This window comes from Pelophylax lessonae, assembly GCF_965119305.1.
Source record: "Pelophylax lessonae genome assembly, chromosome: 1".
Taxonomy (NCBI): Eukaryota; Metazoa; Chordata; class Amphibia; order Anura; family Ranidae; genus Pelophylax; species Pelophylax lessonae.
In genome coordinates, this window is record NC_138768.1 from 1,903,216 (window position 1) to 1,929,889 (window position 26,674).

The following is a 26,674-nucleotide window of genomic DNA, read 5'->3' on the forward strand; positions in this document are numbered from 1 at the left end:
GGCTCCGCTACCCTCCTTACCTACCACCACGGGGCCGCTTGGGCCCCACGCTCCATCTGCCCACCCAGCACCACACCCAGTGTGGTGGTACTCCCCCAAGTCCCAGCTACCTGACTGGCTACTAACGTTTATAGGTAAAGTTGATTCAGGGAATAGCCGATTGCCTCTCGGGGGATCAGGAAGGAATTTTCCCCCCTGCTAGAGCAAATTTGATTGTGCTTTTCAGGGGTTTTTCGCCTTCCTCTGGATCAACTGTGGGTACCTCTCCCGGACCTCACCTACCTAAATTCATCTTCAACCAAGGGTGGCAGTGCCTCTTCCCAGGCTCCGCTACCCTCCTTACCTACCACCACGGGGCTGCTTGGGCCCCAGGCTCCATCTGCGCACCTGTGGTGCTCCCCCAAGTCCCAGCTACCTGACTGGCTATTAACATTTATAGGTAAAGTTGATCCAGGGAATAGCCGATTGCCTCTCGGGGGATCAGGAAGGAATTGTTGCCCCTGCTAGAGCAAATTTGATTGTGCTTTGCAGGGGTTTTTCGCCTTCCTCTGGATCAACTGTGGGTACCTCTCCCGGACCACACATACCTAAATTCTTCCACCAAGGGTGGCAGTGCCTCTTTCCAGGCTCCGCTACCCTCCTTACCTACCACCACGGGGCTGCTTGGGCCCCACGCTCCATCTGCCCACCCAGCACCACACCCAGTGTGGTGGTGCTCCCCCAAGTCCCAGCTACCTGACTGGCTACTAACATTTATAGGTAAAGTTGATCCAGGGAATAGCCGATTGCCTCTCGGGGGATCAGGAAGGAATTTTTGCCCCTGCTAGAGCAAATTTGATTGTGCTTTGCAGGGGTTTTTCGCCTTCCTCTGGATCAACTGTGGGTACCTCTCCCGGACCTCACCTACCTAAATTCATCTTCCACCAAGGGTGGCAGTGCCTCTTTCCAGTCTCCGCTACCCTCCTTACCTACCACCACGGGGCTGCTTGGGCCCCACGCTCCATCTGCCCACCCAGCACCACACCCAGTGTGGTGGTGCTCCCCCAAGTCCCAGCTACCTGACTGGCTACTAACATTTATAGGTAAAGTTGATCCAGGGAATAGCCGATTGCCTCTCGGGGGATCAGGAAGGAATTTATCCCCCTGCTAGAGCAAATTTTATTGTGCTTTGCAGGGGTTTTTCGCCTTCCTCTGGATCAACTGTGGGTACCTCTCCCGGACCTCACCTACCTAAATTCATCTTCCACCAAGGGTGGCAGTGCCTCTTTCCAGGCTCCGCTACCCTCCTCACCTACCACCACGGGGCTGCTTGGGCCCCCACGCTCCATCGGCCCACCCAGCACCACACCCAGTTTGGTGGTGCTCCCCCAAGTCCCTGCTACCTGACTGGCTATTAACATTTATAGGTAAAGTTGATCCAGGGAATAGCCGATTGCCTCTCGGGTTTCAGGAAGGAATTTGTGCCCCTGCTAGAGCAAAGTTGATTGTGCTTTGCAGGGGGTTTTCGCCTTCCTCTGGATCAACTGTGGGTACCTCTCCCGGACCTCACCTACCTAAATTTATCTTCCACCAAGGGTGGCAGTGCCTCTTCCCAGGCTCCGCTACCCTCCTCACCTCCCACCACGGGGCTTTTTGGGCCCCACGCTCCATCTGCCCACCCAGCACCACACCCAGTGTGGTGGTGCTCCCCCAAGTCCCAGCTACCTGACTGGCTATTAACATTTATAGGTAAAGTTGATCCAGGGAATAGCCGATTGCCTCTCGGGGATCAGGAAGGAATTTTTCCCCCTGCTAGAGCAAATTTGATTGTGCTTTGCAGGTGTTTTTCGCCTTCCTCTGGATCAACTGTGGGTACCTCTCCCGGACCTCACCTACCTAATTTCATCTTCCACCAAGGGTGGCAGTGCCTCTTTCCAGGCTCCGCTACCCTCCTCACCTACCACCACGGGGCTGCTTGGGCCCCACGCTCCATCGGCCCACCCAGCACCACACTCAGTTTGGTGGTGCTCCCCCAAGTCCCAGCTACCTGACTGGCTATTAACATTTATAGGTAAAGTTGATCCAGGGAATAGCCGATTGCCTCTCGGGGGATCAGGAAGGAATTTTTCCCCCTGCTAGAGCAAATTTGATTGTGCTTTGCAGGGGTTTTTCGCCTTCCTCTGGATTAACTGTGGGTTCCTCTCCCGGACCTCACCTACCTAAATTCATCTTCCACCAAGGGTGGCAGTGCCTCTTTCCAGGCTCCGCTACCCTCCTTACCTACCACCACGGGGCTTTTTGGGCCCCACGCTCCATCTGCCCACCCAGCACCACACCCAGTGTGGTGGTGCTCCCCCAAGTCCCAGCTACCTGACTGGCTATTAACATTTATAGGTAAAGTTGATCCAGGGAATCGCCGATTGCCTCTCGGGGGATTAGGAAGGAATTTTTCCCCCTGCTTGAGCAAATTTGATTGTGCTTTGCAGAGGTTTTTCGCCTTCCACTGGATCAACTGTGGGTACCTCTCCCGAACCTCACCTACCTAAACTCATCTTCCACCAAGGGTGGCAGTGCCTCTTCCCAGGCTCCGCAACCCTCCTCACCTACCACCATGGGGCTGCTTGGGCCCCACGCTCCATCTGCCCACCGAGCACCACACCGTGTGGTGGTGCTCCCCCAAGTACCAGCTACCTGACTGGCTAATAATATTTATAGGTAAAGTTGATCCAGGGAATAGCCGATTGCCTCTCGGGGGATCAGGAAGGAATTTTTCCCCCTGCTAGAGCAAATTTGATTGTACTTTGCAGGGGTTTTTCGCCTTCCTCAGGATCAACTGTGGGTACCTCTTCCGTCCCTCACCTACCTAAATTCATCTTCCACCAAGGGTGGCAGTGCCTCTTTCCAGGCTCCGCTACCCTCCTCACCTACCACCACGGGGCTGCTTTGGCCCCACGCTCCATCTGCCCACCCAGCACCACACCCAGTGTGGTGGTGCTCCCCTAAGTCCCAGCTACCTGACTGACTATTAACATTTATAGGTAAAGTTGATCCAGGGAATAGCCGATTGCCTCTCGGGGGATCAGGAAGGAATTTTTCCCCCTGCTAGAGCAAATTTGATTGTGCTTTGCAGGGGTTTTTCGCCTTCCTCTGGATCAACTGTGGGTACCTCTTCCGGACCACACATACCTAAATTAATCTTCAACCAAGGGTGGCAGTGCCTCTTTCCAGGCTCCGCTACCCTCCTTACCTACCATCACGGGGCTGCTTGGGCCCCACGCTCCATCTGCTCACCCAGCACCACACCCAGTGTGGTGGTGCTCCCCCAAGTCCCATCTACCTGACTGGCTATTAACATTTATAGGTAAAGTTGATTCAGGGAATAGCCGATTGCCTCTCGGTGGATCAGGAAGGAATTTTTCCCTCTGCTAGAGCAAATTTGATTGTGCTTTGCAGGGGTTTATCGCCTACCTCTGGATCAACTGTGGGTACCTCTCCCGGACCTCACCTACCAAAATTCATCTTCCACCAAGGGTGTCAGTGCCTCTTTCCAGGCTCCGCTACCCTCCTCACCTACCACCACGGGGCTGCTTTAGCCCCACGCTCCATCTGCCCACCCAGCACCACACCCAGTGTGGTGGTGCTCCCCCAAGTCCCAGCTACCTGACTGGCTATTAACATTTATAGGTAAAGTTGATCCAGGGAATAGCTGATTGCCTCTCGGGGGATCAGGAAGGAATTTTTCCCCCTGCTAGAGCAAATTTGATTGTGCTTTGCAGGGGTTTTTCGCCTTCCTCTGGATCAACTGTGGGTACCTCTCCCGGACCTCACCTACCTAAACTCATCTTCCACCAAGGGTGGCAGTGCCTCTTCCCAGGCTCCGCTACCCTCCTCACCTACCACCACGGGGCTGCTTGTGCCCCACGCTCCATCTGCCCACCCAGCACCACACCCAGTGTGGGGGTGCTCCCCCAATTCCCAGCTACCTGACTGGCTATTAACATTTATAGGTAAAGTTGATCCAGGGAATAGCCGATTGCCTCTCGGGGGATTGGGAAGGAATTTTTCCCCCTGCTAGAGCAAATTTGATTGTGCTTTGCAGGGGTTTTTCGCCTTCCTCTGGATCAACTGTGGGTACCTCTCCCGGACCTCACCTACCTAAACTCATCTTCCACCAAGGGTGGCAGTGCCTCTTCCCAGGCTCCGCTACCCTCTTCACCTACCAGCACGGGGCTGCTTTGGCCCCACGCTCCATCTGCCCACCCAGCACCACACCCAGTCTGGTGGTGCTCCCCCAAGTCCCTGCTACCTGACTGGCTACTAACATTTATAGGTAAAGTTGATCCAGGCAATAGCCGATTGCCTTTCGGGTTTCAGGAAGGAATTTCGCCCCCTGCTAGAGCAAATTTGATTGTGCTTTGCAAGGGTTTTTCACCTTCCTCTGGATCAACTGTGGGTACCTCTCCCGGACCTCACCTATCTAAATTCATCTTCCACCAAGGGTGGCAGTGCCTGTTTTCAGGCACCGCTACCCTCCTTACCTACCACCACGGGGCTTCTTGGGCCCCACGCTCCATCTGCCCACCCAGCACCACACCCAATGTGGTGGTGCTCCCTCAAGTCCCAGCTACCTGACTGGCTACTAACATTTATAGGTAAAGTTGATCCAGGGAATAGCCGATTGCCTCTCGGGGGATTAGGAAGGAATTTTTGCCCCTGCTAGAGCAAATTTGATTGTGCTTTGCAGGGGTTTTTCGCCTTCCTCTGGATCAACTGTGGGTACCTCTCCCGGACCTCACCTACCTAAATTCATCTTCCACCAAGGGTGGCAGTGCCTCTTCCCAGGCTCCGCTACCCTCCTTACCTACCACCACGGGGGTGCTTGGGCCCCACGCTCCATCTGCCCACCCAGCACCACACCCAGTGTGGTGGTGCTCCCCCAAGTCCCAGCTACCTGACTGGCTATTAACATTTATAGGTAAAGTTGATCCAGGGAATAGCCGATTGCTTCTCGGGGGATCAGGAAGGAATTTTTGCCCCTGCTAGAGCAAATTTGATTGTGCTTTGCAAGGGTTTTTCACCTTCCTCTGGATCAACTGTGGGTACCTCTCCCGGACCTCACCTACCTAAATTAATCTTCAACCAAGGGTGGCAGTGCCTCTTCCCAGGCTCCGCTACCCTCCTTACCTACCACCACGGGGCTGCTTTGGCCCCACGCTCCATCTGCTCACCAAGCACCACACCCAGTGTGGTGGTGCTCCCCCAAATCCCAGCTACCTGACTGGCTATTAACATTTATAGGTAAAGTTGATCCAGGGAATAGCCGATTGCCTCTCGGGGGATCAGGAAGGAATTTTTGCCCCTGCTAGAGCATATTTGATTGTGCTTTGCAGGGGTTTTTCGCCTTCCTCTGGATCAACTGTGGGTATCTCTCCTGGACCTCACCTACCTAAATTCGTCTTCCACCAAGGGTGGCAGTGCCTCTTTCCAGGCTCCGCTACCCTCCTTACCTACCACCACGGGGCCGCTTGGGCCCCACGCTCCATCTGCCCACCCAGCACCACACCCAGTGTGGTGGTACTCCCCCAAGTCCCAGCTACCTGACTGGCTACTAACGTTTATAGGTAAAGTTGATTCAGGGAATAGCCGATTGCCTCTCGGGGGATCAGGAAGGAATTTTCCCCCCTGCTAGAGCAAATTTGATTGTGCTTTTCAGGGGTTTTTCGCCTTCCTCTGGATCAACTGTGGGTACCTCTCCCGGACCTCACCTACCTAAATTCATCTTCAACCAAGGGTGGCAGTGCCTCTTCCCAGGCTCCGCTACCCTCCTTACCTACCACCACGGGGCTGCTTGGGCCCCAGGCTCCATCTGCGCACCTGTGGTGCTCCCCCAAGTCCCAGCTACCTGACTGGCTATTAACATTTATAGGTAAAGTTGATCCAGGGAATAGCCGATTGCCTCTCGGGGGATCAGGAAGGAATTGTTGCCCCTGCTAGAGCAAATTTGATTGTGCTTTGCAGGGGTTTTTCGCCTTCCTCTGGATCAACTGTGGGTACCTCTCCCGGACCACACATACCTAAATTCTTCCACCAAGGGTGGCAGTGCCTCTTTCCAGGCTCCGCTACCCTCCTTACCTACCACCACGGGGCTGCTTGGGCCCCACGCTCCATCTGCCCACCCAGCACCACACCCAGTGTGGTGGTGCTCCCCCAAGTCCCAGCTACCTGACTGGCTACTAACATTTATAGGTAAAGTTGATCCAGGGAATAGCCGATTGCCTCTCGGGGGATCAGGAAGGAATTTTTGCCCCTGCTAGAGCAAATTTGATTGTGCTTTGCAGGGGTTTTTCGCCTTCCTCTGGATCAACTGTGGGTACCTCTCCCGGACCTCACCTACCTAAATTCATCTTCCACCAAGGGTGGCAGTGCCTCTTTCCAGTCTCCGCTACCCTCCTTACCTACCACCACGGGGCTGCTTGGGCCCCACGCTCCATCTGCCCACCCAGCACCACACCCAGTGTGGTGGTGCTCCCCCAAGTCCCAGCTACCTGACTGGCTACTAACATTTATAGGTAAAGTTGATCCAGGGAATAGCCGATTGCCTCTCGGGGGATCAGGAAGGAATTTATCCCCCTGCTAGAGCAAATTTTATTGTGCTTTGCAGGGGTTTTTCGCCTTCCTCTGGATCAACTGTGGGTACCTCTCCCGGACCTCACCTACCTAAATTCATCTTCCACCAAGGGTGGCAGTGCCTCTTTCCAGGCTCCGCTACCCTCCTCACCTACCACCACGGGGCTGCTTGGGCCCCCACGCTCCATCGGCCCACCCAGCACCACACCCAGTTTGGTGGTGCTCCCCCAAGTCCCTGCTACCTGACTGGCTATTAACATTTATAGGTAAAGTTGATCCAGGGAATAGCCGATTGCCTCTCGGGTTTCAGGAAGGAATTTGTGCCCCTGCTAGAGCAAAGTTGATTGTGCTTTGCAGGGGGTTTTCGCCTTCCTCTGGATCAACTGTGGGTACCTCTCCCGGACCTCACCTACCTAAATTTATCTTCCACCAAGGGTGGCAGTGCCTCTTCCCAGGCTCCGCTACCCTCCTCACCTCCCACCACGGGGCTTTTTGGGCCCCACGCTCCATCTGCCCACCCAGCACCACACCCAGTGTGGTGGTGCTCCCCCAAGTCCCAGCTACCTGACTGGCTATTAACATTTATAGGTAAAGTTGATCCAGGGAATAGCCGATTGCCTCTCGGGGATCAGGAAGGAATTTTTCCCCCTGCTAGAGCAAATTTGATTGTGCTTTGCAGGTGTTTTTCGCCTTCCTCTGGATCAACTGTGGGTACCTCTCCCGGACCTCACCTACCTAATTTCATCTTCCACCAAGGGTGGCAGTGCCTCTTTCCAGGCTCCGCTACCCTCCTCACCTACCACCACGGGGCTGCTTGGGCCCCACGCTCCATCGGCCCACCCAGCACCACACTCAGTTTGGTGGTGCTCCCCCAAGTCCCAGCTACCTGACTGGCTATTAACATTTATAGGTAAAGTTGATCCAGGGAATAGCCGATTGCCTCTCGGGGGATCAGGAAGGAATTTTTCCCCCTGCTAGAGCAAATTTGATTGTGCTTTGCAGGGGTTTTTCGCCTTCCTCTGGATCAACTGTGGGTTCCTCTCCTGGACCTCACCTACCTAAATTCATCTTCCACCAAGGGTGGCAGTGCCTCTTTCCAGGCTTCGCTACCCTCCTTACCTACTACCACGGGGCTGCTTGTGCCCCACGCTCCATCTGCCCACCCAGCACCACACCCAGTGTGGTGGTGCTCCCCCAAGTCCCAGCTACCTGACTGGCTACTAACATTTATAGGTAAAGTTGATCCAGGGAATAGCCGATTGCCTCTCGGGGGATCAGGAAGGAATTTTTCCCCCTGCTAGAGCAAATTTGATTGTGCTTTGCAGGGGTTTTTCGCCTTCCTCTGGATCAACTGTGGGTACCTCTCTCGCACCTCACCTACCTAAATTCATCTTCCACCAAGTGTGGCAGTGCCTCTTCCCAGGCTCCGCTACCCTCCTTACCTACCACCACAGGGCTGCTTTGGCCCCACGCTCCATCTGCCCACCCAGCACCACACCCAGTGTGGTGGTGCTCCCCCAAGTCCCTGCTACCTGACTGGCTACTAACATTTATAGGTAAAGTTGATCCAGGGAATAGCCGATTGCCTCTCGGGGGATCAGGAAGGAATTTTTGCCCCTGCTAGAGCAAATTTGATTGTGCTTTGCAGGGGTTTTTCGCCTTCCTCTGGATCAACTGTGGGTACCTCTCCCGCACCTCACCTACCTAAATTCATCTTCCACCAAGGGTGGCAGTGCCTCTTTCCAGGCTCCGCTACCCTCCTCACCTACCACCACGGGGCTGCTTTGGCCCCACGCTCCATCTGCCCACCCAGCACCACACCCAGTGTGGTGGTGCTCCCCCAAGTCCCAGCTACCTGACTGGCTACTAACATTTATAGGTAAAGTTGATCCAGGGAATAGCCGATTGCCTCTCGGGGGATCAGGAAGGAATTTTTGCCCCTGCTAGAGCAAATTTGATTGTTCTTTGCAGGGATCTTTCGCCTTCCTCTGGATCAACTGTGGGTACCTCTCCCGGACCTCACCTACCTAAATTAATCTTCCACCAAGGGTGGCAGTGCCTCTTCCCAGGCTCCGCTACCCTCCCAACCTACCACCACGGGGCTTCTTGGGCCCCACGATCCATCTGCGCACCCAGCACCACACCCAATGTGGTGGTGCTCCCCCAAGTCCCAGCTACCTGACTGGCTACTAACATTTATAGGTAAAGTTGATCCAGGGAATAGCCGATTGCCTCTCGGGGGATCAGGAAGGATTTTTTGCCCCTGCTAGAGCAAATTTGATTGTGCTTTGCAGGGGTTTTTCGCCTTCCTCTGGATCAACTGCGGGTACCTCTCCCGGACCTCACCTACCTAAATTCATCTTCCACCAAGGGTGGCAGTGCCTCTTTCCAGGCTCCGCTACCCTCCTTACCTACCACCACGGGGCTGCTTGGGCCCTATGCTCCATCTGCCCACCCAGCACCACACCCAGTGTGGTGGTGCTCCCCCAAGTCCCATCTACCTGACTGGCTACTAACATCTATAGGTAAAGTTGATCCAGGGATTAGCCGATTGCCTCTCGGGGGATCAGGAAGGAATTTTTGCCCCTGCTAGAGCAAATTTGATTGTTCTTTGCAGGGGTCTTTCGCCTTCCTCTGGATCAACTGTGGGTACCTCTCCCGGACCTCACCTACCTAAATTCATCTTCCACCAAGGGTGGCAGTGCCTCTTTCCAGGCTTCGCTACCCTCCTTACCTACCACCACGGGGCTGCTTGGGCCCCACGCTCCATCTGCCCACTCAGCACCACACCCAGTGTGGTGGTGCTCCCCCAAGTCCCAGCTACCTGACTGGCTACTAACATTTATAGGTAAAGTTGATCCAGGGAATAGCCGATTGCCTCTTGGGGGATCAGGAAGGAATTTTTGCCCCTGCTAGAGCAAATTTAATTGTGCTTTGCAGGGGTTTTTCGCCTTCCTCTGGATCAACTGTGGGTACCTCTCCCGCACCTCACCTACCTAAATTCATCTTCCACCAAGGGTGGCAGTGCCTCTTTCCAGGCTCCGCTACCCTCCTCACCTACCACCACGGGGCTGCTTGTGCCCCACGCTCCATCTGCCCACCCAGCACCACACCCAGTGTGGTGGTGCTCCCCCAAGTCCCAGCTACCTTACTGGCTACTAACATTTATAGGTAAATTTGATTCAGGGAATAGCCGATTGCCTCTCTGGGGATCAGGAAGGAATTTTTGCCCCTGCTAGAGCAAATTTGATTGTGCTTTGCAGGGGTTTTTCGCCTTCCTCTGGATCAACTGTGGGTACCTCTCCCGCACCTCACCTACCTAATTTCATCTTCCACCAAGGGTGGCAGTGCCTTTTTCCAGGCTCCGCTACCCTCCTCACCTACCACCACGGGGCTGCTTGGACCCCACGCTCCATCTGCGCACCCAGCACCACACCCAGTGTGGTGGTGCTCCCCCAAGTCCCAGCTACCTGACTGGCTACTAACATTTATAGGTAAAGTTGATCCAGGGAATAGCCGATTGCCTCTCGGGGGATCAGGATGGAATTTTTGCCCCTACTAGAGCAAATTTGATTGTGCTTTGCAGGGGTTTTTCACCTTCCTCTGGATCAACTGTGGGTACCTCTCCCGGACCTCACCTACCTAAATTAATCTTCCACCAAGGGTGGCCGTGCCTCTTCCCAGGCTCCGCTACCCTCCCAACCTACCACCACGGGGCTTCTTGGGCCCCACGATCCATCTGCGCACCCAGCACCACACCCAATGTGGTGGTGCTCCCCCAAGTCCCAGCTACCTGACTGGCTACTAACATTTATAGGTAAAGTTGATCCAGGGAATAGCCGATTGCCTCTCGGGGGATCAGGAAGGATTTTTTGCCCCTGCTAGAGCAAATTTGATTGTGCTTTGCAGGGGTTTTTCGCCTTCCTCTGGATCAACTGTGGGTACCTCTCCCGGACCTCACCTACCTAAATTCATCTTCCACCAAGGGTGGCAGTGCCTCTTTCCAGGCTCCGCTACCCTCCTTACCTACCACCACGGGGCTGCTTGGGCCCTATGCTCCATCTGCCCACCCAGCACCACACCCAGTGTGGTGGTGCTCCCCCAAGTCCCATCTACCTACCACCAAGGGTGCCAGTGCCTTTTCTAAGGCTCCCCTACTTACCTCACCTACCACCAAAGGAATGCTACCAACTTGGCTGTGGTGGGCAGTGGGGCTTCCCCCCAGGCTCCATCTGCCCTCACTCACCAACACCCAGGGTTGTGGTGGTAATGCTACCTCCCAAGTTCTGCTAGCCACACTCTACCACCAAAAGTGGCAATGCCTCTTCCCAGGCACCCCCTACCTCCCCACACCTACCACCAAGGGTGCCAATGCCTCTTTCCAGGCTCACCTACCACCAAGGGCATGCTACCACCCTGGATGTGTCGTGAGTGTGGGCGGTGAAGCTTCCCCCCAGGCTCCATCTCCCCTCACTCACCAACACCCAGGGTTGTGCTGATTTCCCCAGACCCCACCTACCTGCATCCATCTCCCACAAATGTGTTTTTCTATAACCCCTAAGGAGGGAGGGTAGGCTGGGCTATGTAGAGATTGCTGGGATCTGTAGTTCCTCCATAGAAAAAAAACATGCTGGCATATGTAGTCCTTTAGTAACCTACTCCACACTGGGACCCATTACTTGCAGTGTATGCTGAGAGTTGTACTTCCTCAGGGACACACAGACCTGCCGGCTGCAGTACGGACAATGACTGTACCCGGCTCCGGAGAATAGTGCTGTGTGTGTGGGGAGATCTTCCCTCCTCTCCGCACACTGATACCCCCCCTTATCTCCCACCAAGGGTGGCAGTGCCTCTTTCCAGGCTCCCCTACCCTCACCTGCCACCACGGGGCTGCTTGGGCCCCACGCTCCATCTGCCCACCCAGCACCACACCCAGTGTAGTGGTGCTCCCCCAAGTCCCAGCTACATGACTGGCTACTAACATTTATAGGTAAAGTTGATCCCGGGAATAGCCGATTGCCTCTCGGGGGATCAGGAAGGAATTTTTGCCCCTGTTAGAGCAAATTTGATTGTGCTTTGCAGGGGTTTTTCGCCTTCCTCTGGATCAACTGTGGGTACCTCTCCCGCACCTCACCTACCTAAATTCATATTCCACCAAGGGTGGCAGTGCCTCTTTCCAGGCTTCGCTACCCTCCTTACTTACCACCACGGGGCTGCTTGTGCCCCACACTCCATCTGCCCACCCAGCACCACACCCAATGTGGTGGTGCTCCCCCAAGTCCCAGCTACCTGACTGGCTATTAACATTTATAGGTAAAGTTGATCCAGGGAATAGCCGATTGCCTCTCGGGGGATCAGGAAGGAATTTTTCCCCCTGCTAGAGCAAATTTGATTGTGCTTTGCAGGGGTTTTTCGCCTTCCTCTGGATCAACTGTGGGTTCCTCTCCTGGACCTCACCTACCTAAATTCATCTTCCACCAAGGGTGGCAGTGCCTCTTTCCAGGCTTCGCTACCCTCCTTACCTACTACCACGGGGCTGCTTGTGCCCCACGCTCCATCTGCCCACCCAGCACCACACCCAGTGTGGTGGTGCTCCCCCAAGTCCCAGCTACCTGACTGGCTACTAACATTTATAGGTAAAGTTGATCCAGGGAATAGCCGATTGCCTCTCGGGGGATCAGGAAGGAATTTTTCCCCCTGCTAGAGCAAATTTGATTGTGCTTTGCAGGGGTTTTTCGCCTTCCTCTGGATCAACTGTGGGTACCTCTCTCGCACCTCACCTACCTAAATTCATCTTCCACCAAGTGTGGCAGTGCCTCTTCCCAGGCTCCGCTACCCTCCTTACCTACCACCACAGGGCTGCTTTGGCCCCACGCTCCATCTGCCCACCCAGCACCACACCCAGTGTGGTGGTGCTCCCCCAAGTCCCTGCTACCTGACTGGCTACTAACATTTATAGGTAAAGTTGATCCAGGGAATAGCCGATTGCCTCTCGGGGGATCAGGAAGGAATTTTTGCCCCTGCTAGAGCAAATTTGATTGTGCTTTGCAGGGGTTTTTCGCCTTCCTCTGGATCAACTGTGGGTACCTCTCCCGCACCTCACCTACCTAAATTCATCTTCCACCAAGGGTGGCAGTGCCTCTTTCCAGGCTCCGCTACCCTCCTCACCTACCACCACGGGGCTGCTTTGGCCCCACGCTCCATCTGCCCACCCAGCACCACACCCAGTGTGGTGGTGCTCCCCCAAGTCCCAGCTACCTGACTGGCTACTAACATTTATAGGTAAAGTTGATCCAGGGAATAGCCGATTGCCTCTCGGGGGATCAGGAAGGAATTTTTGCCCCTGCTAGAGCAAATTTGATTGTTCTTTGCAGGGGTCTTTCGCCTTCCTCTGGATCAACTGTGGGTACCTCTCCCGGACCTCACCTACCTAAATTAATCTTCCACCAAGGGTGGCAGTGCCTATTCCCAGGCTCCGCTACCCTCCCAACCTACCACCACGGGGCTGCTTGGGCCCCACGCTCCATCTGCCCACTCAGCACCACACCCAGTGTGGTGGTGCTCCCCCAAGTCCCAGCTACCTGACTGGCTACTAACATTTATAGGTAAAGTTGATCCAGGGAATAGCCGATTGCCTCTTGGGGGATCAGGAAGAAATTTTTGCCCCTGCTAGAGCAAATTTAATTGTGCTTTGCAGGGGTTTTTCGCCTTCCTCTGGATCAACTGTGGGTACCTCTCCCGCACCTCACCTACCTAAATTCATATTCCACCAAGGGTGGCAGTGCCTCTTTCCAGGCTTCGCTACCCTCCTTACTTACCACCACGGGGCTGCTTGTGCCCCACACTCCATCTGCCCACCCAGCACCACACCCAATGTGGTGGTGCTCCCCCAAGTCCCAGCTACCTGACTGGCTACTAACATTTATAGGTAAAGTTGATCCAGGGAATAGCCGATTGCCTCTCGGGGGATCAGGAAGGAATTTATCCCCCTGCTAGAGCAAATTTGATTGTGCTTTGCAGGGGTTTTTCGCCTTCCTCTGGATCAACTGTGGGTACCTCTCCCGGACCTCACCTACCTAATTTCATCTTCCACCAAGGGTGGCAGTGCCTCTTTCCAGGCTCCGCTACCCTCCTCACCTACCACCACGGGGCTGCTTGGGCCCCACGCTCCATCGGCCCACCCAGCACCACACTCAGTTTGGTGGTGCTCCCCCAAGTCCCAGCTACCTGACTGGCTATTAACATTTATAGGTAAAGTTGATCCAGGGAATAGCCGATTGCCTCTCGGGGGATCAGGAAGGAATTTTTCCCCCTGCTAGAGCAAATTTGATTGTGCTTTGCAGGGGTTTTTCGCCTTCCTCTGGATCAACTGTGGGTTCCTCTCCTGGACCTCACCTACCTAAATTCATCTTCCACCAAGGGTGGCAGTGCCTCTTTCCAGGCTTCGCTACCCTCCTTACCTACTACCACGGGGCTGCTTGTGCCCCACGCTCCATCTGCCCACCCAGCACCACACCCAGTGTGGTGGTGCTCCCCCAAGTCCCAGCTACCTGACTGGCTACTAACATTTATAGGTAAAGTTGATCCAGGGAATAGCCGATTGCCTCTCGGGGGATCAGGAAGGAATTTTTCCCCCTGCTAGAGCAAATTTGATTGTGCTTTGCAGGGGTTTTTCGCCTTCCTCTGGATCAACTGTGGGTACCTCTCTCGCACCTCACCTACCTAAATTCATCTTCCACCAAGTGTGGCAGTGCCTCTTCCCAGGCTCCGCTACCCTCCTTACCTACCACCACAGGGCTGCTTTGGCCCCACGCTCCATCTGCCCACCCAGCACCACACCCAGTGTGGTGGTGCTCCCCCAAGTCCCTGCTACCTGACTGGCTACTAACATTTATAGGTAAAGTTGATCCAGGGAATAGCCGATTGCCTCTCGGGGGATCAGGAAGGAATTTTTGCCCCTGCTAGAGCAAATTTGATTGTGCTTTGCAGGGGTTTTTCGCCTTCCTCTGGATCAACTGTGGGTACCTCTCCCGCACCTCACCTACCTAAATTCATCTTCCACCAAGGGTGGCAGTGCCTCTTTCCAGGCTCCGCTACCCTCCTCACCTACCACCACGGGGCTGCTTTGGCCCCACGCTCCATCTGCCCACCCAGCACCACACCCAGTGTGGTGGTGCTCCCCCAAGTCCCAGCTACCTGACTGGCTACTAACATTTATAGGTAAAGTTGATCCAGGGAATAGCCGATTGCCTCTCGGGGGATCAGGAAGGAATTTTTGCCCCTGCTAGAGCAAATTTGATTGTTCTTTGCAGGGGTCTTTCGCCTTCCTCTGGATCAACTGTGGGTACCTCTCCCGGACCTCACCTACCTAAATTAATCTTCCACCAAGGGTGGCAGTGCCTCTTCCCAGGCTCCGCTACCCTCCCAACCTACCACCACGGGGCTGCTTGGGCCCCACGCTCCATCTGCCCACTCAGCACCACACCCAGTGTGGTGGTGCTCCCCCAAGTCCCAGCTACCTGACTGGCTACTAACATTTATAGGTAAAGTTGATCCAGGGAATAGCCGATTGCCTCTTGGGGGATCAGGAAGAAATTTTTGCCCCTGCTAGAGCAAATTTAATTGTGCTTTGCAGGGGTTTTTCGCCTTCCTCTGGATCAACTGTGGGTACCTCTCCCGCACCTCACCTACCTAAATTCATCTTCCACCAAGGGTGGCAGTGCCTCTTTCCAGGCTCCGCTACCCTCCTCACCTACCACCACGGGGCTGCTTGTGCCCCACGCTCCATCTGCCCACCCAGCACCACACCCAGTGTGGTGGTGCTCCCCCAAGTCCCAGCTACCTTACTGGCTACTAACATTTATAGGTAAATTTGATTCAGGGAATAGCCGATTGCCTCTCTGGGGATCAGGAAGGAATTTTTGCCCCTGCTAGAGCAAATTTGATTGTGCTTTGCAGGGGTTTTTCGCCTTCCTCTGGATCAACTGTGGGTACCTCTCCCGCACCTCACCTACCTAATTTCATCTTCCACCAAGGGTGGCAGTGCCTTTTTCCAGGCTCCGCTACCCTCCTCACCTACCACCACGGGGCTGCTTGGACCCCACGCTCCATCTGCGCACCCAGCACCACACCCAGTGTGGTGGTGCTCCCCCAAGTCCCAGCTACCTGACTGGCTACTAACATTTATAGGTAAAGTTGATCCAGGGAATAGCCGATTGCCTCTCGGGGGATCAGGATGGAATTTTTGCCCCTACTAGAGCAAATTTGATTGTGCTTTGCAGGGGTTTTTCACCTTCCTCTGGATCAACTGTGGGTACCTCTCCCGGACCTCACCTACCTAAATTAATCTTCCACCAAGGGTGGCCGTGCCTCTTCCCAGGCTCCGCTACCCTCCCAACCTACCACCACGGGGCTTCTTGGGCCCCACGATCCATCTGCGCACCCAGCACCACACCCAATGTGGTGGTGCTCCCCCAAGTCCCAGCTACCTGACTGGCTACTAACATTTATAGGTAAAGTTGATCCAGGGAATAGCCGATTGCCTCTCGGGGGATCAGGAAGGATTTTTTGCCCCTGCTAGAGCAAATTTGATTGTGCTTTGCAGGGGTTTTTCGCCTTCCTCTGGATCAACTGTGGGTACCTCTCCCGGACCTCACCTACCTAAATTCATCTTCCACCAAGGGTGGCAGTGCCTCTTTCCAGGCTCTGCTACCCTCCTTACCTACCACCACGGGGCTGCTTGGGCCCTATGCTCCATCTGCCCACCCAGCACCACACCCAGTGTGGTGGTGCTCCCCCAAGTCCCATCTACCTGACTGGCTACTAACATCTATAGGTAAAGTTGATCCAGGGATTAGCCGATTGCCTCTCGGGGGATCAGGAAGGAATTTTTGCCCCTGCTAGAGCAAATTTGATTGTTCTTTGCAGGGGTCTTTCGCCTTCCTCTGGATCAACTGTGGGTACCTCTCCCGGACCTCACCTACCTAAATTCATCTTCCACCAAGGGTGGCAGTGCCTCTTTCCAGGCTCCGCTACCCTCTTCACCTACCACCACGGGGCTGCTTGGCCCCACGCTCCATCTGCTCACCCAGCACCACACCCAGCGTGGTGGTGCTCCCCCAAGTCCCAGCTACCTGACTGGCTATTAACATTTATAGGTAAAGTTGATCCAGGGAATAGCCGATTGCCTCTCCGGGGATCAGGAAGGAATTTTTGCCCCTGCTAGAGCAAATTTGATTGTGCTTTGCAGGGGTTTTTCCGCCTTCCTCTGGATCATCTGTGGGTACCTCTCCCGGACCTCACCTACCTAAATTCATCTTCCACCAAGGGTGGCAGTGCCTCTTTCCAGGCTCCGCTACCCTCCTTACCTACCACCACGGGGCTGCTTGTGCCCCACGCTCCATCTGCCCACCCAGCACCACACCCAATGTGGTGGTGCTCCCCCAAGTCCCAGCTACCTGACTGGCTAATAACATTTATAGGTAAAGTTGATCCAGGGAATAGCCGATTGCCTCTTGGGGGATCAGGAAGGAATTTTTGCCCCTGCTAGAGCAAATTTGATTGTGCTTTGCAGGGGTTTTTCGCCTTCCTCTGGATCAACTGTGGGTACCTCTCCCGGACCTCACCTACCTAAATTCATCTTCCACCAAGGGTGGCAGTGCCTCTTTCCAGGCTTTGCTACCCTCCTTAACTACCACCACAGGGCTGCTTAGGCCCCACGCTCCATCTGCCCACCCAGCACCACACCCAGTGTGGTGGTGCTCCCCCAAGTCCCAGCTACCTGACTGGCTACTAACATTTATAGGTAAAGTTGATCCAGGAATAGCCGATTGCCTCTCGGGGGATCAGGAAGGAATTTTTGCCCCGCTAGAGCAAATTTGATTGTGATTTGCAGGGGTTTTTCGCCTTCCTCTGGATCAACTGTGGGTACCTCTCCCGGACCTCACCTACCTAAACTCATCTTCCACCAAGGGTGGCAGTGCCTCTTCCCAGGCTCCGCTACCCTCCTTACCTACCACCACGGGGCTGCTTGGGCCCCACGCTCCATCTGCCCACCCAGCACCACACCCAATGTGGTGGTGCTCCCCCAAGTCCCAGCTACCTGACTGGCTACTAACATTTATAGGTAAAGTTGATCCAGGGAATAGCCGATTGCCTATCGGGGGATCAGGAAGGAATTTTTGCCCCGCTAGAGCAAATTTGATTGTGATTTGCAGGGGTTTTTCGCCTAACTCTGGATCAACTGTGGGTTCCTCTCCCGGACCTCACCTACCTAAATTCATCTTCCACCAAGGGTGGCAGTGCCTCTTCCCAGGCTTTGCTACCCTCCTTACCTACCACCACGGGGCTGTGTGGGCCCCACGCTCCATCTGCCCACCCAGCACCACACCCAGTGTGGTGGTGCTCCCCCAAGTCCCAGCTACCTGACTGGCTACTAACATTTATAGGTAAAGTTGATCCAGGGAATAGCCGATTGCCTCTCGGGGGATCAGGAAGGAATTTTTGCCCCTGATAGAGCAAATTTGATTATGCTTTGCAGGGGTTTTTCGCCTTCCTCTGGATCAACTGTGGGTACCTCTCCCGGACCTCACCTACCTAAATTCATCTTCCTCCAAGGGTGGCAGTGCCTCTTTCCAGGCTCCGCTACCCTCCTTACCTACCACCACGGGGCTGCTTGGGCCCCACGCTCTATCTGCCCACCCAGCACCACACCCAGTGTGGTGGTGCTCCCCTAAGTCCCAGCTACCTGACTGGCTACTAACATTTATAGGTAAAGTTGATCCAGGGAATAGCCGATTACCTCTCGGGGGATCAGGAAGGAATTTTTGCCCCTGCTAGAGCAAATTTGATTGTGCTTTGCAGGGGTTTTTCGCCTTCCTTTGGATCAACTGTGGGTACCTCTCCCGGACCTCACCTACCTAAATTTATCTTTCACCAAGGGTGGAAGTGCCTCTTTCCAGGCTCCGCTACCCTCCTTACCTACCAACACGGGGCTTTTTGGGCCCCACGCTCCATCTGCCTACCCAGCACCACACCCAGTGTGGTGGTGCTCCCCCAAGTCCCAGCTACCTGACTGCCTATTAACATTTATAGGTAAAGTTGATCCAGGGAATAGCCGATTGCCTCTCGGGGGATCAGGAAGGAATTTTTCCCCCTTCTAGAGCAAATTTGATTGTGCTTTGCAGGGGTTTTTCGCCTTCCTCTGGATCAACTGTGGGTACCTCTCCTGGACCTCCCCTACCTAAATTCATCTTCCACCAAGGGTGGCAGTGCCTCTTTCCAGGCTCCGCTACATTCCTTACCTACCACCACGGGGCTGCTTTGGCCCTACGCTCCATCTGCCCACCCAGCACCACACCTAGTGTGGTGGTGCTCCCCCAAGTCCCAGCTACCTGACTGGCTATTAACATTTATAGGTAAAGTTGATCCAGGGAATAGCCGATTGCCTCTCGGGGGTTTAGGAAGGAATTTTTCCCCCTGCTAGAGCAAATTTGATTGTGCTTTGCAGGGGTTTTTCGCCTTCCTCTAGATCAACTGTGGGTACCTCTCCCGGACCTCACCTACCTAAATTCATCCTCCACCAAGGGTGGCAGTGCCTCTTTCCAGGCTCCGCTACCCTCCTTACCTACCACGACGGGGCTTTTTGGGCCCCACGCTCCATCTGCCCACCCAGCACCACACCCAGTGTGGTGGTGCTCCCCCAAGTCCCAGCTACCTGACTGGCTATTAACATTTATAGGTAAAGTTGATCCAGGGAATACCCGATTGCCTCTAGGGGGATTAGGATGGAATTTTTCCCCTGCTACAGCAAATTTGATTGTGCTTTGCAGGGGTTTTTCGCCTTCCTCTGGATCAACTGTGGGTTCCTCTCCCGGACCTCACCTACCTAAATTAATCTTCAACCAAGGGTGGCAGTGCCTCTTCCCAGGCTCCGCTACATTCCTTACCTACCACCATGGGGCTGCTTTGGCCCCACGCTCCATCTGCCCACCCAGCACCACACCCAGTGTGGTGGTGCTCCCCCAAAACCAAGCTACCTGACTGGCTATTAACATTTATAGGTAAAGTTGATCCAGGGAATAGCCGATTGCCTCTCGGGTTTCAGGAAGGAATTTGTACCCCTGCTAGAGCAAATTTGATTGTGCTTTGCAGGGGTTTTTCGCCTTCCTCTAGATCAACTGTGGGTACCTCTCCCGGACCACACATACCTAAATTCATCCTCCCCCAAGGGTGGCAGTGCCTCTTTCCAGGCTCCGCTACCCTCCTTACCTACCACCACGGGGCTTTTTGGGCCCCACGCTCCATCTGCCCACCCAGCACCACACCCAGTGTGGTGGTGCTCCCCCAAGTCCCAGCTACCTGACTGGCTATTAACATTTATAGGTAAAGTTGATCCAGGGAATAGCCGATTGCCTCTCGGGGGATTAGGAAGGAATTTTTCCCCCTGCTTGAGCAAATTTGATTGTGCTTTGCAGGGGTTTTTCGCCTTCCTCTGGATCAACTGTGGGTACCTCTCCCGGACCTCACCTACCTAAATTCATCTAACACCAAGGGTGGCAGTGCCTCTATCCAGGCTCCGCTACCCTCCTCACCTACCACCACAGGGCTGCTTTGGCCCCACGCTCCATCTGCCCACCTAGCACCACACCCAGTGTGGTGGTGCTCCCCCAAGTCCCTGCTACCTGACTAGCTATTATCATTTATAGGTAAAGTTGGTCCAGGGAATAGCCGATTACCTCTCGGGGGATTAGGAAGGAATTTTTCCCCCTGCTAGAGCAAATTTGATTGTGCTTTGCAGGGGTTTTTCGCCTTCCTCTGGATCAACTGTTGGTACCTCTCCCGGAACCTCACCTACCTAAATTCATCTTCCACCAAGGGTGGCAGTGCCTCTTCCCAGGCTCCGCTACCCTCCTCACCTACCACCACGGGGCTGCTTGTGCCCCACGCTCCATCTGCCCACCCAGCACCACACCCAGTGTGGTGGTGCTCCCCCAAGTCCCAGCTACCTGACTGGCTATTAACATTTAAAGGTAAAGTTGATCAAGGGAATAGCCGATTGCCTCTCGGGGATCAGGAAGGAGTTTTTCCCCCTGCTAGAGCAAATTTGATTGTGCTTTGCAGGGGTTTTTCGCCTTCCTCTGGATTAACTGTGGGTTCCTCTCCCGGACCTCACCTACCTAAATTCATCTTCCACCAAGGGTGGCAGTGCCTCTTTCCAGGCTCCGCTACCCTCCTTACCTACCACCACGGGGCTTTTTGGGCCCCACGCTCCATCTGCCCACCCAGCACCACACCCAGTGTGGTGGTGCTCCCCCAAGTCCCAGCTACCTGACTGGCTATTAACATTTATAGGTAAAGTTGATCCAGGGAATAGCCGATTGCCTCTCGTGGGATTAGGAAGGAATTTTTCCCCCTGCTAGAGCAAATTTGATTGTGCTTTGCAGGGGTTTTTCACCTTCCTCTGGATCAACTGTGGGTACCTCTCCCGGGCCTCACCTACCTAAATTCATCTTCCACCAAGGGTGGCAGTGCCTCTTTCCAGGCTCCGCTGCCCTCCTTACCTACCACCACGGGGGTGCTTGGGCCCCACGCTCCATCTGCCCACCCAGCACCACCCCCAGTGTGGTGGTGCTCCCCCAAGTCCCAGCTACCTGACTGGCTATTAACATTTATAGGTAAAGTTGATCCAGGGAATAGCCGATTGCCTCTCGGTGGATCAGGAAGGAATTTTTCCCTCTGCTAGAGCAAATATGATTGTGCTTTGCAGGGGTTTATCGCCTACCTCTGGATCAACTGTGGGTACCTCTCCCGGACCTCACCTACCTAAATTCATCTTCCACCAAGGGTGCCAGTGCCTCTTTCCAGGCTCCGCTACCCTCCTCACCTACCACCACGGGGCTGCTTTGGCCCCACGCTCCATCTGCCCACCCAGCACCACACCCAGTGTGGTGGTGCTCCCCCAAGTCCCAGCTACCTGACTGGCTATTAACATTTATAGGTAAAGTTGATCCAGGGAATAGCCGATTGCCTCTCGGGGGATCAGGAAGGAATTTTTCCCCCTGCTAGAGCAAATTTGATTGTGCTTTGCAGGGGTTTTTCGCCTTCCTCTGGATCAACTGTGGGTACCTCTCCCGGACCTCACCTACCTAAATTCATCTTCCACCAAGGGTGGCAGTGCCTCTTCCCAGGCTCCACTACCCTCCTCACCTACCACCACGGGGCTGCTTGTGCCCCACGCTCCATCTGCCCACCCAGCACCACACCCAGTGTGGGGGTGCTCCCTCAATTCCCAGCTACCTGACTGGCTATTAACATTTATAGGTAAAGTTGATCCAGGGAATAGCCGATTGCCTCTCGGGGGATTGGGAAGGAATTTTTCCCCCTGCTAGAGCAAATTTGATTGTGCTTTGCAGGGGTTTTTCGCCTTCCTCTGGATCAACTGTGGGTACCTCTCCCGGACCTCACCTACCTAAACTCATCTTCCACCAAGGGTGGCAGTGCCTCTTCCCAGGCTCCGCTACCCTCTTCACCTACCAGCACGGGGCTGCTTTGGCCCCACGCTCCATCTGCCCACCCAGCACCACACCCAGTGTGGTGGTGCTCCCCCAAGTCCCTGCTACCTGACTGGCTACTAACATTTATAGGTAAAGTTGATCCAGGCAATAGCGGATTGCCTCTCGGGTTTCAGGAAGGAATTTCGCCCCCTGCTAGAGCAAATTTGATTGTGCTTTTCAGGGGTTTTTCGCCTTCCTCTGGATCAACTGTGGGTACCTCTCCCGGACCTCACCTACCTAAATTTATCTTCCACCAAGGGTGGCAGTGCCTGTTTTCAGGCACCGCTACCCTCCTTACCTACCACCACGGGGCTTCTTGGGCCCCACGCTCCATCTGCCCACCCAGCACCACACCCAATGTGGTGGTGCTCCCCCAAGTCCCAGCTACCTGACTGGCTATTAACATTTAAAGGTAAAGTTGATCAAGGGAATAGCCGATTGCCTCTCGGGGATCAGGAAGGAGTTTTTCCCCCTGCTAGAGCAAATTTGATTGTGCTTTGCAGGGGTTTTTCGCCTTCCTCTGGATTAACTGTGGGTTCCTCTCCCGGACCTCACCTACCTAAATTCATCTTCCACCAAGGGTGGCAGTGCCTCTTTCCAGGCTCCGCTACCCTCCTTACCTACCACCACGGGGCTTTTTGGGCCCCACGCTCCATCTGCCCACCCAGCACCACACCCAGTGTGGTGGTGCTCCCCCAAGTCCCAGCTACCTGACTGGCTATTAACATTTATAGGTAAAGTTGATCCAGGGAATAGCCGATTGCCTCTCGTGGGATTAGGAAGGAATTTTTCCCCCTGCTAGAGCAAATTTGATTGTGCTTTGCAGGGGTTTTTCGCCTTCCTCTGGATCAACTGTGGGTACCTCTCCCGGGCCTCACCTACCTAAATTCATCTTCCACCAAGGGTGGCAGTGCCTCTTTCCAGGCTCCGCTGCCCTCCTTACCTACCACCACGGGGGTGCTTGGGCCCCACGCTCCATCTGCCCACCCAGCACCACCCCCAGTGTGGTGGTGCTCCCCCAAGTCCCAGCTACCTGACTGGCTATTAACATTTATAGGTAAAGTTGATCCAGGGAATAGCCGATTGCCTCTCGGTGGATCAGGAAGGAATTTTTCCCTCTGCTAGAGCAAATTTGATTGTGCTTTGCAGGGGTTTATCGCCTACCTCTGGATCAACTGTGGGTACCTCTCCCGGACCTCACCTACCTAAATTCATCTTCCACCAAGGGTGCCAGTGCCTCTTTCCAGGCTCCGCTACCCTCCTCACCTACCACCACGGGGCTGCTTTGGCCCCACGCTCCATCTGCCCACCCAGCACCACACCCAGTGTGGTGGTGCTCCCCCAAGTCCCAGCTACCTGACTGGCTATTAACATTTATAGGTAAAGTTGATCCAGGGAATAGCCGATTGCCTCTCGGGGGATCAGGAAGGAATTTTTCCCCCTGCTAGAGCAAATTTGATTGTGCTTTGCAGGGGTTTTTCGCCTTCCTCTGGATCAACTATGGGTACCTCTCCCGGACCTCACCTACCTAAATTCATCTTCCACCAAGGGTGGCAGTGCCTCTTCCCAGGCTCCGCTACCCTCCTCACCTACCACCACGGGGCTGCTTGTGCCCCACGCTCCATCTGCCCACCCAGCACCACACCCAGTGTGGGGGTGCTCCCCCAATTCCCAGCTACCTGACTGGCTATTAACATTTATAGGTAAAGTTGATCCAGGGAATAGCCGATTGCCTCTCGGGGGATTGGGAAGGAATTTTTCCCCCTGCTAGAGCAAATTTGATTGTGCTTTGCAGGGGTTTTTCGCCTTCCTCTGGATCAACTGTGGGTACCTCTCCCGGACCTCACCTACCTAAATTCATCTTCCACCAAGGGTGACAGTGCCTCTTTCCAGGCTCCGCTACCCTCCTCACCTACCACCACGGGGCTGCTTTGGCCCCACGCTCCATCTGCCCACCCAGCACCACACCCAGTGTGGTGGTGCTCCCCCAAGTCCCAGCTACCTGACTGGCTATTAACATTTATAGGTAAAGTTGATCCAGGGAATAGCCGATTGACTCTCGGGGGATCAGGAAGGAATTTTTCCCCCTGCTAGAGCAAATTTGATTGTGCTTTGCAGGGGTTTTTCGCCTTCCTCTGGATCAACTGTGGGTACCTCTCCCGGACCTCACCTACCTAAACTCATCTTCCACCAAGGGTGGCAGTGCCTCTTCCCAGGCTCCGCTACCCTCCTCACCTACCACCACGGGGCTGCTTGTGCCCCACGCTCCATCTGCCCACCCAGCACCACACCCAGTGTGGGGGTGCTCCCCCAATTCCCAGCTACCTGACTGGCTATTAACATTTATAGGTAAAGTTGATCCAGGGAATAGCCGATTGCCTCTCGGGGGATTGGGAAGGAATTTTTTCCCCCTGCTAGAGCAAATTTGATTGTGCTTTGCAGGGGTTTTTCGCCTTCCTCTGGATCAACTGTGGGTACCTCTCCCGGACCTCACCTACCTAAACTCATCTTCCACCAAGGGTGGCAGTGCCTCTTCCCAGGCTCCGCTACCCTCCTTATTTACCACCACGGGGCTTTTTGGGCCCCACGCTCCATCTGCCCAGCCAGCACCACACCCAGTGTGGTGGTGCTCCCCCACGTCCCAGCTACCTGACTGGCTATTAACATTTAAAGGTAAAGTTGATCCAGGGAATAGCCGATTGCCTCTCGGGGATCAGGAAGGAGTTTTTCCCGATGCTAGAGCAAATTTGATTGTGCTTTTCAGGGGTTTTTCACCTTCCTCTGGTTAACTGTGGGTTCCTCTCCCGGACCTCACCTACCTAAATTCATCTTCCACCAAGGGTGGCAGTGCCTCTTCCCAGGCTCCGCTACCCTCCTTACCTACCACCACGGGGCTGCTTGGGCCCCACGCTCCATCTGCCCACCCAGCACCACACCCAGTGTGGTGGTGCTCCCCCAAGTCCCAGCTACCTGACTGGCTATTAACATTTATAGGTAAAGTTGATCCAGGGAATAGCCGATTGCTTCTCGGGGGATCAGGAAGGAATTTTTGCCCCTGCTAGAGCAAATTTGATTGTGCTTTGCAAGGGTTTTTCACCTTCCTCTGGATCAACTGTGGGTACCTCTCCCGGACCTCACCTATCTAAATTCATCTTCCACCAAGGGTGGCAGTGCCTGTTTTCAGGCACCGCTACCCTCCTTACCTACCACCACGGGGCTTCTTGGGCCCCACGCTCCATCTGCCCACCCAGCACCACACCCAATGTGGTGGTGCTCCCCCAAGTCCCAGCTACCTGACTGGCTACTAACATTTATAGGTAAAGTTGATCCAGGGAATAGCCGATTGCCTCTCGGGGGATCAGGAAGGAATTTTTGCCCCTGCTAGAGCAAATTTGATTGTGCTTTGCAGGGGTTTTTCGCCTTCCTCTGGATCAACTGTGGGTACCTCTCCCGGACCTCACCTACCTAAATTCATCTTCCACCAAGGGTGGCAGTGCCTCTTCCCAGGCTCCGCTACCCTCCTTACCTACCACCACGGGGGTGCTTGGGCCCCACGCTCCATCTGCCCACCCAGCACCACACCCAGTGTGGTGGTGCTCCCCCAAGTCCCAGCTACCTGACTGGCTATTAACATTTATAGGTAAAGTTGATCCAGGGAATAGCCGATTGCTTCTCGGGGGATCAGGAAGGAATTTTTGCCCCTGCTAGAGCAAATTTGATTGTGCTTTGCAAGGGTTTTTCACCTTCCTCTGGATCAACTGTGGGTACCTCTCCCGGACCTCACCTACCTAAATTAATCTTCAACCAAGGGTGGCAGTGCCTCTTCCCAGGCTCCGCTACCCTCCTTACCTACCACCACGGGGCTGCTTTGGCCCCACGCTCCATCTGCTCACCAAGCACCACACCCAGTGTGGTGGTGCTCCCCCAAATCCCAGCTACCTGACTGGCTATTAACATTTATAGGTAAAGTTGATCCAGGGAATAGCCGATTGCCTCTCGGGGGATCAGGAAGGAATTTTTGCCCCTGCTAGAGCATATTTGATTGTGCTTTGCAGGGGTTTTTCGCCTTCCTCTGGATCAACTGTGGGTATCTCTCCTGTACCTCACCTACCTAAATTCGTCTTCCACCAAGGGTGGCAGTGCCTCTTTCCAGGCTCCGCTACCCTCCTTACCTACCACCACGGGGCCGCTTGGGCCCCACGCTCCATCTGCCCACCCAGCACCACACCCAGTGTGGTGGTACTCCCCCAAGTCCCAGCTACCTGACTGGCTACTAACGTTTATAGGTAAAGTTGATTCAGGGAATAGCCGATTGCCTCTCGGGGGATCAGGAAGGAATTTTTCCCCCTGCTAGAGCAAATTTGATTGTGCTTTTCAGGGGTTTTTCGCCTTCCTCTGGATCAACTGTGGGTACCTCTCCCGGACCTCACCTACCTAAATTCATCTTCAACCAAGGGTGGCAGTGCCTCTTCCCAGGCTCCGCTACCCTCCTTACCTACCACCACGGGGCTTCT